Source organism: Phoxinus phoxinus, assembly GCF_949152265.1.
Source record: "Phoxinus phoxinus genome assembly, chromosome: 16".
Taxonomy (NCBI): domain Eukaryota; kingdom Metazoa; phylum Chordata; class Actinopteri; order Cypriniformes; family Leuciscidae; genus Phoxinus; species Phoxinus phoxinus.
The window spans coordinates 17,457,326-17,470,737 of NC_136891.1; the positions used below are offsets into that span (position 1 = coordinate 17,457,326).

Below are 13,412 nucleotides of genomic sequence, written 5' to 3' on the forward strand. Positions count from 1 at the left end.
GAGCTCTTTGCTATTTGGTACAATAGTGACATCCATTGGCAGTGACGAGTCTCGCATGTTTTGTGAAAATAGTTGTTAAACGAATTGATAAAAAATAAAACAAAAAGCAGAGTGAAATGTTAGAACATGGACAGCATGCTCTTATTAGGACAAGCAGGAATAAAACGAATTTAAGTGAAATTAAGCCCATCGTTGTTCCCCGAAAGTTTACGTCTACGATGGTAAAATTAATTCTTCACTGTATTTTTAATACAATGTCTTTTACATTTCCGATGTTATTATCCACGTTGTTTGTTACAGCCGTTTATACTGTCTATGGTTACAGCCTGAGCCACTGAAACCGCGTGTTGTCGATTACATCACATGGAAGCTGTTACTTTTCTCAGCGCTGGTCTTAACGGTCCAATCACATTCGTTTGTGCTTATAAATGGGGATATTGTTGAGAGAAATTTACATTTGTGTCAAATTATACTTTGGAAGGAACGAATAAAACCGTATACAGTTACAGTATTCGTGTACAAACAATAATTATTATTTTTTTCTCCAAAAAGAATAAACGCTTTTTTGAATGGGGATCATGAGACGTCACGCGCCCTCTTGAGGAAAACTTACCTGTAGGCCTATATCATGCATATTTCCGTGGTTTCTCTCTTGTCCACGGAGTAGAAAACATCATTACTCCAATTTAAAAGTTATCACCTTAATGACTTTCGTGTTCTGTCGCAATTCACCATCATGTTTGTAATATTTTTTTTAATAATTCAAAATATTATACCCCCCCCCCTAAATATTTGTAATAAAATTACATTAAAATTACCTCATTAATTTTTTTTATCAATACATTTTTTTCTTTTTTCTTCTGACTGAATTCTCCACCTTGAATTACTTGACAATGGTTTCAGACAAAAGCAAACATTCATGTTTCCATGGAATCTGTCACTTGCAAGCAAGTCCTGACTTGTTTGGTCTTTGTCTGAGACGTCTTACCGAAGAAACCAGTCATTATAATATCATCATTGATCATTCTGAACAATCGGAATAGCAAAGCAATCTTAATTAAAGGAAAATGTTTGGCTCTCGACTCAAACGTCAATGTTAATTTTTTCATTGGGTAGTGGCACCTCTCATAAATGTAAAACACCAACACTGTAAGACTCAGATCAGGTTGAAAAAGTTTCATTTTTTATACAAATAAAAGTCCATGTGATGGTTGCCATTCTTTTTCACCGTCCAGTTTACTTTGGCCTGATTTGTGGTGGGACGTGTGCAGGCTGATCTATTATTCTGTCATACAGAGACATGGGTCTCAGGTTTCTGAAATAACGGGAAGTTTAAATTCTGACTTCTATGATTCCCTAAAAATTATTTTATTTTTTATTTTTTTACATTTAAACAGATTTCCTCTCTCAGTGTGGGATGTTTTGTGTTGTTTGCCAGGAGTCATGTAAGAATTAACTTTTTTCATGAGAGTCTTTCTGTTTTTCTGGTTTCAAGACAGTGGTGACGTGCGGATAGTCATACACCTGTCCTGCTGGTTGCGTTGGTGGACAAACATGTTTTTTGGCATGTCTTGACGTGTTTTGTTTCGATGTTCATCTTAATAATGACATATTTAAAGACTTGTAGTAATGTTATGTGAAAAGACATAACATGAGTAAAATAACTGTTGCGTAAGTAAGCTGTGATAATTGTTAAAATGACTCATGAGACATATAGCCTACTGTACTTCCTGAGTTTTATCTTTTATTAAAGGATACACTTTTGCGTCATGTATTTTGAAATCCCAAGAGTAATATATGTCTGTGTTTGTCAGGTTAGGACATTCACAAGACATGCCTTTTTAAAGTTGAAAATGTCACAGCCCAACAGGGTTGAACTTAAGACCAAATCAATCAGTCAATCAGTCAATCAGTCAATCAATCAATCGATCGATCCATCCATCCATCCATCCATCAATCTTTTCAAACGATCAATCAAAACAACTTTAGTGAAAGCATAATGTTTTAATGTAAAAGCTACATCTAGGCATATTTTTACTTATTTATTCTAATTAACTCATTAATGTAATGGTGACAAATAATGTGGACATGCAAATTAAAATATATGATAAAAAAAACATTTTAAAAAGAAATTGAAGATAAAAAAAAGGTTTAACAATAAAAAACAACATAGGCCTAGGCTATAGTATAAAGTATGGTTAAAGTAACTTTTGCAGTTCCAATACAGTTAAGTAATTTTGTTTTTATGCACTGGAAAAAGCATTTCATAAGTACACACACACACACACACACACACACACACACACACACACACACACACACACACACACACACACACACACACACACACACACACACACACACACACACACACACACACACACACACACACACACACACACACACACACACACACACACACACACACACACACACGAGTCTGCACATGCGCACTCATTCACTTTCGAAAAAAGCGGAGGGTTACAGGAGGCGAGAACATGATCAGGCTGTCATCATCATTACAACTACAAGCAACAAACGGATGAGTTTGAGCAGGACAACCTTTTCATTTTTCTTTTGAACCTTGACACGATTTTAATGCTACAGATACTTTGTTAACATAAATGCAACTTTATCACGGACTGTTCGCCGGTTGACGTCTTTCGAAGCTTTTAAACTTTATTTCTCTTGTATTGGTAAGTGCTTGCACGAGCTATACTTATAGCTACCTTCCTTAACTTTATTTCAAGGTTAAAGATTTTAGTTGTATCGTGTTTTCATTTGGTAAAAGTTTCAAACTGAAGTTATCTACATCCTTTGGTGTTTTTCGGGAGGAATGTAAAGAATTTTAGCATTTGGGCATTATTCACAAGCAAATTGCAAAAGTTGAAAGTGTGCGTAAAATGCCATATGTTCGTCATCCGTAAGCGACAGTGTGGATGACAGCTCTGAGAATATTTGCGTGTTATCATTACGCTTTATATTTTACTCTTTTACCTCACCTCTTAGTTTTAACCTTTGATGAGAACATGGGATATGATTTGAAGCTCTGAAAAGGGGTTGGGTGTGTGTGTGTGTGTGTGTGTGTGTGTGTGTGTGTGTGTGTGTGTGTGAAAATAAGGCGATTTAAAAACGTATTATTTTTTTCTCTCCTATATGCAGCTCTGTCAAACAAGAGTAACTTAGCCGGATCAATAGTTTGATACCATATTGAACATTTTAAACAAAAGAAACTTCCCCCTCTAGTAGCTTAAGCAGAAACCTCTTTAGCAGAAAAACCTAGAAAGACCTCTGATCTGAAGACTGGCCACAGCACAACAAGATAACAGTTGTTTCACAAGTTTCTACAAGGAAGAAAAATATTATGTAGTGCTCAGCAGGAAGACTTTCAGTTAAACAATACAAGTATAAGATATATTTAAGCCAGAGAATTGTGAAAGAGGCAGGATTTATGACTCAATCTCTGAGGAATGTTCTCCGTTAGGACATCTTTACAAATAGAAAGCTCCTGCCTGTTTGTGCATCATGTCATTTCAGGCTTTGTAAGTTTCATCATGAGTATGTGTGGAAGATGCAAAAAACCTCCTTGAACTTCCATTCAAGCTTTTTTTCCACCTAGACAAGTGCGCATTCACTGGCTGCATGTCTAAGTCTACATACATCTACATTAATACTGATACATTTTAATACGTGTTTTCGTTTCAAAACACTGTCCATCCACACTAGCATTTCCAAGGGCTTTCTAGAAGTTCCTCATCCACACTGAAATGTGCGAAAACGCTAAACTTACTGTGCATGTGTAGCTCCTCATAAAAGCTCACTGAGATGATCATAAAGTTTTCATGCTATTCTTCTGGCATGATCTTTTTATTTAGTAAGATTCGTCCCCGTCGCACTCAATCACCATTATATGTTTGGTCTAAAACCCAAATGCCGTCATGTTTTGCCGCAGGACAAATTAATTGTAGGACTGTGAAATGAAGAGTGTACAAAGTAACATAACATGCACAATACCGGTAAACATAGAGCTGATATCTGTCGGTACACTGTGTGTCACATGACAAAACGTGCAACATCGTTTTCGAATACCTCCATTTTCACAGTCCACACAACATCTTGAAAACATAATTTTTCGATTTATCCACTTGGGAGAGTGTTTTCAAAAAGCTGGCCAAAAATGCCATCTCAGTGTGGATGGAAGGACAAAACGGAGAGAAAACGATGCGGTTTAAAATGAAAACGTATTAGTGTGGTGTGGACAAGGCCTAAAATGTGAGCTACCTCCCTAGTTAGCATGTTTGGACATCTGACGTTTAACTTGTGGCAGGAAGTCTGGTTTTCATGGCAGCTTCTTCTGGTGAAGATCTGCCGCTTGACAGGAAGAGAGCGTCTGTCAGACATGTAAAGCGACCAACCAACCACAGTTTGCTTTGATTGTATGTTCAGTTTAATGGAGTTTATCCGGTGATCAATGATCAGATTGTAGCCAGCACTTGTTGTTTCCTTGTGTTCAAGATCAGGTGATACCGAGTATGTCTAAAACCTCTTACACAAAGATATTTTGGAAAATTTCTCAAAGTAGTTCGGTAACTGTTCTGGAATTGCAGACTTTTATTCATTCACACTGAACTTTTCCTTAATCTGTGGTCTTATTCACATGCATCCCGGACAGTCCCGGCCGTAAAGTGGGACATATGTACTTGTCAAGGAGCCCTGCTCTTTCATCACACACCTAAAAATCTTCAGGAATATATGAATGTAGCTCCCAAATCCTGTCTAGGTTGTCAGCTGATTCGGTTTTGGCACTAACAGTATGGGGAAGTCTTTGTTAATGTGTCCCATGTGAGAGTGTGTTGAACCTGTGAGAGAATTGTGGACTCACCCAGTTCCTTTCCCAGTCCTGCCTGTGGCCGGTCTTTCATTTCCTGATCTGTGACAGATAAGGAAGGAACACAACACTCTGTTTAAAAAATGCACTGGTCTCCAGTTCATAGGCAAACCCTTGCTGAAAGAATCAAAGGTCTTTATTGTTGTTGTCTGAAGTTGCCACCTCCTAGACGACTTCCAGTCAGAGTGGAAGATAATGATTGGTTAGAAATAGGTCAGTGGTCTAAGATGCAGCACTGGTTCCTGTTATTACCACAGTTTGTCTCTTTTTTTCACCAGGGCAACTTGATGTTGCTAAACAAACTCTGTTCATTGACTAATATTTGCCTTAGCCTGATGTTGGAGACTTGTTATTTGACTGTTAAATCTGCTGCTCTTTAAAATACTATCAGTCAAAGGTTTAGACATACCCATTTATTCATTCATTCATTCATTCATTCATTCATTCATTCATTCATTCATTCATTCATTCATTCGTTCATTCATTCATTCATTCATTCTATTTCTCCTATTTACAATAAGAGTAAAATCATCAAAACTATGGAATAACACCATGTATGGTAATTATGTAGTTATTTATTGTTTATTTACCAAAGGAGTTCCCATGATCACTTTTTTACACTAACTACTAATTTTAAGCATTTACAGTAAGTGTATACCTTCATATCAAAGGTCTTTAGGATCATGAGAAACATAAATTATACCAAGGAAGGCCAAATCTAGTGGTTGACTAGTGGTTTATTTATGTTTGTATTGGCTGTGTGAGTTTTTCTGAGCTATGAAACCACTAAAACACAATCAGCGGAAGTGCAAACAATAGGATAGTGTTTGGTCTTCCTTAACCCTTCCATTCCTGTGGATTCATTGTTAACATGGCTCTATAATATGCTGCACCTGAACCACAGAGAGCTGTTTGGACAGCTTGGAGCAGATGTTCCTCAGCTCATAGAAAGGAATTTCACAGTACTTTAACATCTCTTGCGCTAATTCTTCTTTCATTCAAACTAAAGAAAAATAAAATTTCTTTTTTTGGCCCACCAAATTAGGATTATAGCACCACGTACAAAGTGTAACACGTAACATATAAGACACGACAAGGTGACAGACAAACAACAAGGAAACAACAATTAACGTATAATTATTATTGAATAGAATGGTCTTGAGCAAATTCTCCTAAAAAATTAAATAAAATAAAAAAGGGTATTTGAGGGGAAAAAAGGTTTAGAGATGTTATGCATAGGTTTCGATAGTGTATGCCTATGTGTATGTATGAAGTGATAGCTGCAGGGACAAAAGCAAGAAGAAGAAAAAAGAATGAAAGAAGAGAAGAAAAAAAAAACTTATATAACGGAAAGGGGGGTGGTATGTGTCTGGAAATGTACTTGGCTTGTAGTTATATTTATGTGATATTATGAAATGTCCAAGATGTCAAAAAAAAGGGACCAGGTGTCTTCAAAGGCTGATATCTGCCTCCTTCTACCAAAAAGACTCAGGAGAATTATTGAATGAGATAGATTTATTTTGTGAAGGATTACAGACGGAATAAAGTAGACGCTCGACAAGCTCCGTCTCAGTTCATTGGCGTGGGCTCCGTCCTCCGTCTGGGTCTGCGAGTGAACCGGTAGGTCCTGCCCGATGGTCTGGGCTGGGCGGAGCCTATACCCCCTGACGGTTGGACAGGAGCCTACCTGGTGGTGGTGGGGAGGATGGGGGAAAACTTTTCTACGACACCTACAGCAACGAAAGGGGAAAGTAAGGTCAATCTTTTATATTTAATGTTGAACTGTGATTGGTGACACGAAATTACCAATTAGTGACGTGGCAATAGAGTCTTTCTGGTAGAACTTACGCTGACGCTTCCATTTCTACCAAAAAGACTCAGGAGAATTATTGAATGAGATAGATTTATTTTGTGAAGGATTACAGACGGAATAAAGTAGACGCTCGACAAGCTCCGTCTCAGTTCATTGGCGTGGGCTCCGTCCTCCGTCTGGGTCTGCGAGTGAACCGGTAGGTCCTGCCCGATGGTCTGGGCTGGGCGGAGCCTATACCCCCAAAAATTAAGGAATAAGTGATGAATTCCTTACGTACCTAAGAGGATTCTGGAAGTAAGCGGGGAAATTAAACAACATGTGAAAGCTGATAAATGACTTCAAGAAAAGCCTACGTATCTGACGTGCGCTTAGAGCGATGAAATAGTTGAAATTAATAGCGAGGCAGAAAATTAAGTTAATGGTACGCTGAGCTCAGGTAGCTATGTTACGACTCCTAAATAAGAACCAGATCTACGACTGGCAAAAGAAAATGAAGATTATAATCGAAACCTCGATAGGTTTGAATAGAAGCCTCCAAGATTCGAAATGGTAGGCTAAGCATGGAATCTTTGATATGCTTTATCATGATCGGAGGCCACGGTTGGCCTCGGAACCTTACTTTGCTAAATCGTGAATCTCGATAGATTACGATGCCTCGATAGGCCGAGTTCATGCATAAGAATGAATATCTTAGCCTGAGATTGGCTATGGAAATATAAACCATAGAAGGTAAAGTTAGAATTAGGTCCGTGATAACCTTCTGTTTAAAAGTGACTAATATGCTGTCAATGTGCCGTTCCCGGATGCTTCGATAAGCAGAGATGGGAGATTGAATGTTGGTATCTTTAAAAGAAATGCTTTGTGACTGATGCCCGTGATCAGCGTGAAGTAGTCTATTGTTTTATAGAGTTACGTGGAAACTCACTTAAAATTAATGCCTCGACGGCCGAATTTTCGTGTATAAACGAAAACAGAAGCTCGATAGCATTACTGCAATGGCTACGTTAAGCCGCGAACCAATGTGGATGTGATGGAATAGGTTCGAGATAACTTTACGTTTGTGAATGTTGGGACAGCTGCCGGGACGAATTTGCAATTCGATTAATTCGTTCGATGGGGCCTCGATAGGCATTTGCTCGTCGAGAACAATATCAGAGCTTCGATATCTTAATGAATTGATATCGAAAATCGAAGCCGCGGAGGCTAGAGATTGAATATTGCGTTGCTATTAAAAACACAGTGGGCACAGTCAATTGTGGATTAAAATAAACTAAGCGTTAAGAAATATTTAAAAGAGCTATCGTTGAACCGTTTAGTTAATAATAACTGAACGAATAGAATAAACCTTAATTTACGACGTATGAAGACTAGAATAGTTATCAGCGAAATCAGATTTATGATCGGTCTAGACGTTCTAATGCGTTAACCACCACCAGTAGCTAGCGAATAAAGTTACCTTGAAGGTTGAGAGGGCTTGTTGAGCATTAAGAAGGACGTGCACCTCGGATCGAATGTAAGTCTTGTAAGCCGAGGAAGACCATCTACCCAGCATTTGGATAGTGGAGTCGGGGACTCCGCATTCAGCTGCCGTTGTTGCTGCTCCGATGCGGAAGGAATGCCCGGTGTATAGCCGTGGAGGAAGTCCGCATTGCTTTAGGACAGAAGCTAGATGAGTTCTGAACCAGAGCTTTGTCATAGGAAGCCCGTTCGGTAAAATAAATAGAGGTGAGTTTATTGAAAGACGCGGTCGTGCTTTGAGATATCTAACCATAGAAGAATAGGGGCAATAGGAATTATCGATTTTAGAAACAGAAATGCTAACGCCCGATCCGGAAGAGTCTGTTTTCGAAAACTTAAGAAATAGATTAAAATATGAAGGATAAAGGCGTAAATCTGAAATAGCCAAGCCGCGAGCCGAATTAAAATTATTTGAGTCAGACGCATATTCCCCTAATCGTAAAAACCCGTAAAACGCGGTTAGGAACGCAGCTTCTAAAAGGATGTTAACGTATTCGCAAAACGGATCATTGCGTAATGAAGATACGAGCTTGTGCAGAAGAGGTAGAGTAATGGGGAGGCGTTTGTCTGGAGTCTTTAGATTGGATTTATCTATGCCTTTCAGTAAGTGCCGGATGGTGGGTATAGAAAAAAGACTCGGGAAATTGGGATTATAAAATCGTGCGTGGAATTGAATGCCAGCTAGCAATTTACGAATTGTGGCGATCTTCAGATACCGAGAATCGGAGCAATGGACTAGGAACGCGCATACTGTCGAAATTAAGATAGGCATTAAGGGGATACCGAACGAAAAACAAAAAATGATAAACCGGGACCAAGCAGAATTATATGATTTAAGTGTTAATGGAGATACTCCTTTAGAGATATAGAACCTGGCGGAATTTAAAAGGTTATCGAATTGAGAGTTTAGTCTAGGATCAGCTCGGCTAGGTCCGGACAGGGTGTTGGATTCTGGTTTGCTTCTGGGCGGAGACGTCTGAAAGCCTGCAAACGAGAGCGAGAGAGAGCATCAGCAATGATGTTAGATTGTCCTGGAATGTGTACGGCTTTAAGGATGAAGTTGTGTGTGACAGCTTGCCAGGTCAGGCGACGAAGTAGAGACATAATTGATGGGCATTTTGAACGCCCTTTATTTATTATATCGACTGTAGCTTGATTGTCGCAATTCATTACTATGCGTTTGCGGGACCAAGCGGAGCCCCAGAGGACGCACGCTACGACGATGGGGTATAATTCATGAAGAGCAATTGAGGACGAATTCGCACTAAATAAATGAAAAGCGTCCGACCATTTTTCTGAGAACCATTGCCCTTGAAAAAACCCCCCAAAACCTTTAGAAGGGGCTGCGTCCGTAAATAGCTCGAGCGCGACGGATGATTCGTGAACATCATTATAAAAAAAAGAGATGCCGTTCCAATTGTTAAGCAGGTGTGACCAAAACCTAAGGTCTGAACGGCACCCGTCATCTAGAGAGATCACGTCTTGCAGCCGGTCGACGGAATGAGCGAGCGTAAGGAGACGAGAAATGAAGGAACGACCTTGGGGAATAATTCTCATGGCGAAATTGAGATGCCCGAGTAAGGAGAGCATGTCGCGTTTAGAAGCCGTGCGGGCTGCGAGAAAAGATTCCAGAACCGCTCTTATTCTGGAAAGTTTGTCGTCAGGGAGAGAGGCTTGCATCAGAACCGAGTCGAGAACGATACCCAGAAATTCGAGAGAAGTAGCGGGACCCATGGTTTTCTCGATTGAAAGAGGCACGCCTACGTCGCTGAATAATGATTTGAGCGAGTCCAGAACTGAGCTCTGTGGTGAGGGAAAGTCTATTAGTAAAAAATCGTCGAGTAAATGTAAGACGAATGGGAGCTTGCAAACGTTCAGCAGGATCCAACACAAAGCCTCGGATAAAGAATTAAAAATATTTGGACTACTTTTACAGCCGAACGTGAGTCTTACAGCGAAATAGAACAGAGATTCCCATTTGACACCGAAAAGATGCCAGTCGGAGGGGTGGATAGGTATGATCTTGAAAGCATCGGTAATGTCTGCTTTGGCTAGCCAAGCACCGTAACCTGCTAGTTTAATTAGATGGATTGCGTCGTCGACCGAAGCGTAGTACAGAGAAAATGGCTCTGAAGGAATGCATTCGTTAACGCTCGCTACGCTATCAGAATGTGGAGAAGACATGTCGAAGATCAGACGCTTTTTCCCCGAATATTTGCGTGTAGCTATGCCTATGGAATTAATGCGATACAGGGAAAATGGAGATGCACTGAAAGGGCCGATTAAATAGCCTTTATTTAGCTCCTTGTCTAACAGGCTTGAAACAGTCTCAGGTTCTGCTAAAGCAGACTGAAGATTTTTCGCGACGTAAGAGGTGGAGAGAGGAGAACAAACACCGACCCGAAATCCTTGAGAAAGTCCAGTAATTAAGTAATCAACGAAAGAGTAATCGGGATGGGAAGAAAGGTAGCTGGAGAGTGTAGCGATGTTGATAGGAGTAGAGGGGTGACCATTTAGAATTTTTTCTGAGCCGCCGCTCTTCCTCTGGCTGCTGGTCTGAAGCGTCGTGGGCAGACAGATTTTGGATGCGGGTCTCTGCAGAAGCTGCAAATATGCGAAAATTTACACTTAGCATAATTACAAACAGATTCATTAAAGTTATTGCATATAGGGGTGCCATTGAAAGCGATTATAGGTCTGCCTTTTACGTCAAAAGTCGCGTGTGCAGGATCAGCACCATGGACAGCGGCTGACTCTCGTGTAGCGAGTCCTTTGGGGCAAAAAGCGGCTGAGTGGCCGTGCGAGCTGCACACAACGCAAGCCAGAGCTCGTTGACCACCAAAATGACGAACCAACAGTTCGGAATCGGCAACGGACCAGTCCAGTCTAGTGTTGAACAGGGTGGTGAAAGAGGCCGATTTCGCAGAAAAAGATTTGTGATACTCATAAAAGAGCGTGCCTCCGTATCTTTGATTGAAATCGGCCAACATGGCGAGGTAAAGGTCTAATTCTTCCCTGCGATCGGGAAAAGCTTGGCATAATATGTCTCTGAAAATTCCGAACGCTATGACGAATTCGCCGAATGATAGGTTGCATTGCAGTCGAGGATCCGAAGATTTCAGGAAGACTGCCACGTCACCGCAGTCAACCATTTGGCGATCGGCTGCAGGCGATGGTAGCAGTAAGGCAGCTAAATTAATATCCTTGCCTAAGATGATGTCGGATCTCATTTTTGAAGACACGGTGACTGCAGCGGGAGGGACGAAACGCCTACCGAAATTTTGAGCTGGAGTAGCCGTGGAGAGACTGAAGGCCGGTGTAGATGCTGACGTGGCAGCGTTCAGAAATGGCGGTCGATTTGATGAGGAAAAGCCCGAAGCTGCTGACGTGGCGGGACCCGTAGCCTGGTCGGCCATACCAGGAAAAGTGGGGAAAGCAGAGAATAATCCTGAAGATGTTGATGGCATAGTTAATCCGGTATTTTTCGAGGCGAACGCAGCTTCGAATACTCCTAGCCTTGATTCGAATCCTTTGACTGTTTCCGTAAGACCTTGGATGGAATTTAAGAGCAGCGTGTTAAATCCTTCTGATCCTGATTTAGGTGAAGGAACTGGCGTTGGTGCAGATGACTTTGCCTTTTTGGCTTGGGCTGGTGGAGAAGACTTAGCAGTGCGCTTTCTACCTGCTGATCTGGGTTGAGGGGCTGGAGCCGAGGTGGCTGGAGTATCCTCGTCAGGTAGGGCAGCGGTGCCCAGAGTGTTTGAAGCCAGAAGAATTAAATCATTACGAGAGAGGTCGTTGCTGACCGGCAACCCGCTTCCTTCCAAGAGAGTAATGATTCTCTCGGAGGGCAGTTGAGCCCAGGGGGAATCCCGAGTTTGGATGCGGCTGCTTCTACGCACTGACTGAGGAGAAGGTGGTATGAGATTGTCGTCTGAATCGGAGGAATCGAAATCCACGATCTGTACTTGGTACATATTGGCTGCGTGAAAGTTGGCGTGGCAAGCGAAAACTTTTCTACGACACCTACAGCAACGAAAGGGGAAAGTAAGGTCAATCTTTTATATTTAATGTTGAACTGTGATTGGTGACACGAAATTACCAATTAGTGACGTGGCAATAGAGTCTTTCTGGTAGAACTTACGCTGACGCTTCCATTTCTGTGTGCATTGTGTTTCTCCATTGAAATGTGTTCTGAGATTAAATTTTTCCAGTGATTGATATGGCAAAATTTCTTTGATTTCCAGTTTTGGAGAACTACTTTCTTAGCGACAGCTAGAGAGATGAGCAACGGATTCCTGTATTTTTTTGGGATATAGATATCAGAGAAGTCGCCTATGAGACAAAGTGATGGTGACGATGGGATTCTGTGGCTCAAGATAGTGGAAAGTGTCTCAGTGACTGTAATCCAAAAAGAATTAACTGGTTGGCAGTGCCACATGGCGTGTAAATAGTCGTCTGTGTGACCTAAAGTGCATTGTGAACAAATATCGGTATTGTCTAGGCCCATTTTGAACATTTTACTTTGAGTGATGTGAGTTCTGTGAATTACTTTATATTGTATAAGCTGCAGATTTGTGTTATCGGTCATGAAAAATATGTTCCTACAGATTTGTTCCCAGTACTCAGGGTTGGAAGAGACAGTCAAGTTAGTTTCCCACTTGGTTATTGGGAGTGTTATTGTTGTGTTTTGGTTGGAAATCATTGTATATAGCTGAGAAGTAAATTTTTTAAAGTTATTAACTTTCATAAGGTCTTCTATAAGCTGAGAAGGCTGTAATGTATTGTTGGTAAGTGTGATTTTATCTTTAATTTGAAGTTTAAGTTGTTGATATTGAAGGAATTGTTCTCTCCCAACCCCGTATTTCTGTGTGAGTGTGTTAAATGACATGAAATAGTGGTTCTCAAATAAGTGGTGAAGATGTGTGATTCCTTTTTGTGCCCAAATGGAAAAATAGAGAGGTTTATTCTGTATCATAAATTCTGGGTTGTGCCAGAGTGGCTTGTGTAAACTTGTTTAATTGTAATGATGATTTTGTGATTTGGTTCGTTTTCCACCAGGCTGTCAGAGTTGAATGGATGGTAATGCGTTGGCAAAAATTGGATTTCTTGATTAATTGTGAGAGGAAGGGAAGGTCTGCAACTGAAATATTTGTGCATTGGTTTTGTTCCAATTACAGCCACGGGAGATTA

The 13,412-nt window shown here is 40.6% G+C and overlaps 1 protein-coding gene across 1 annotated transcript in view; it reads left to right on the forward strand.

Annotated features, from left to right (window-relative positions):
- Positions 1-2,452: 2,452 nt before the first annotated feature.
- LOC307012772 (pleckstrin homology domain-containing family G member 3) overlaps positions 2,453-13,412 on the forward strand; it is an 80,115-nt gene continuing 69,155 nt past the window's right edge. The window contains exon 1 of the mRNA XM_079639815.1: positions 2,453-2,696. The gene's annotated coding sequence lies outside the window, so the exon portion shown is untranslated. The remainder of the gene's footprint in view (positions 2,697-13,412) is intronic.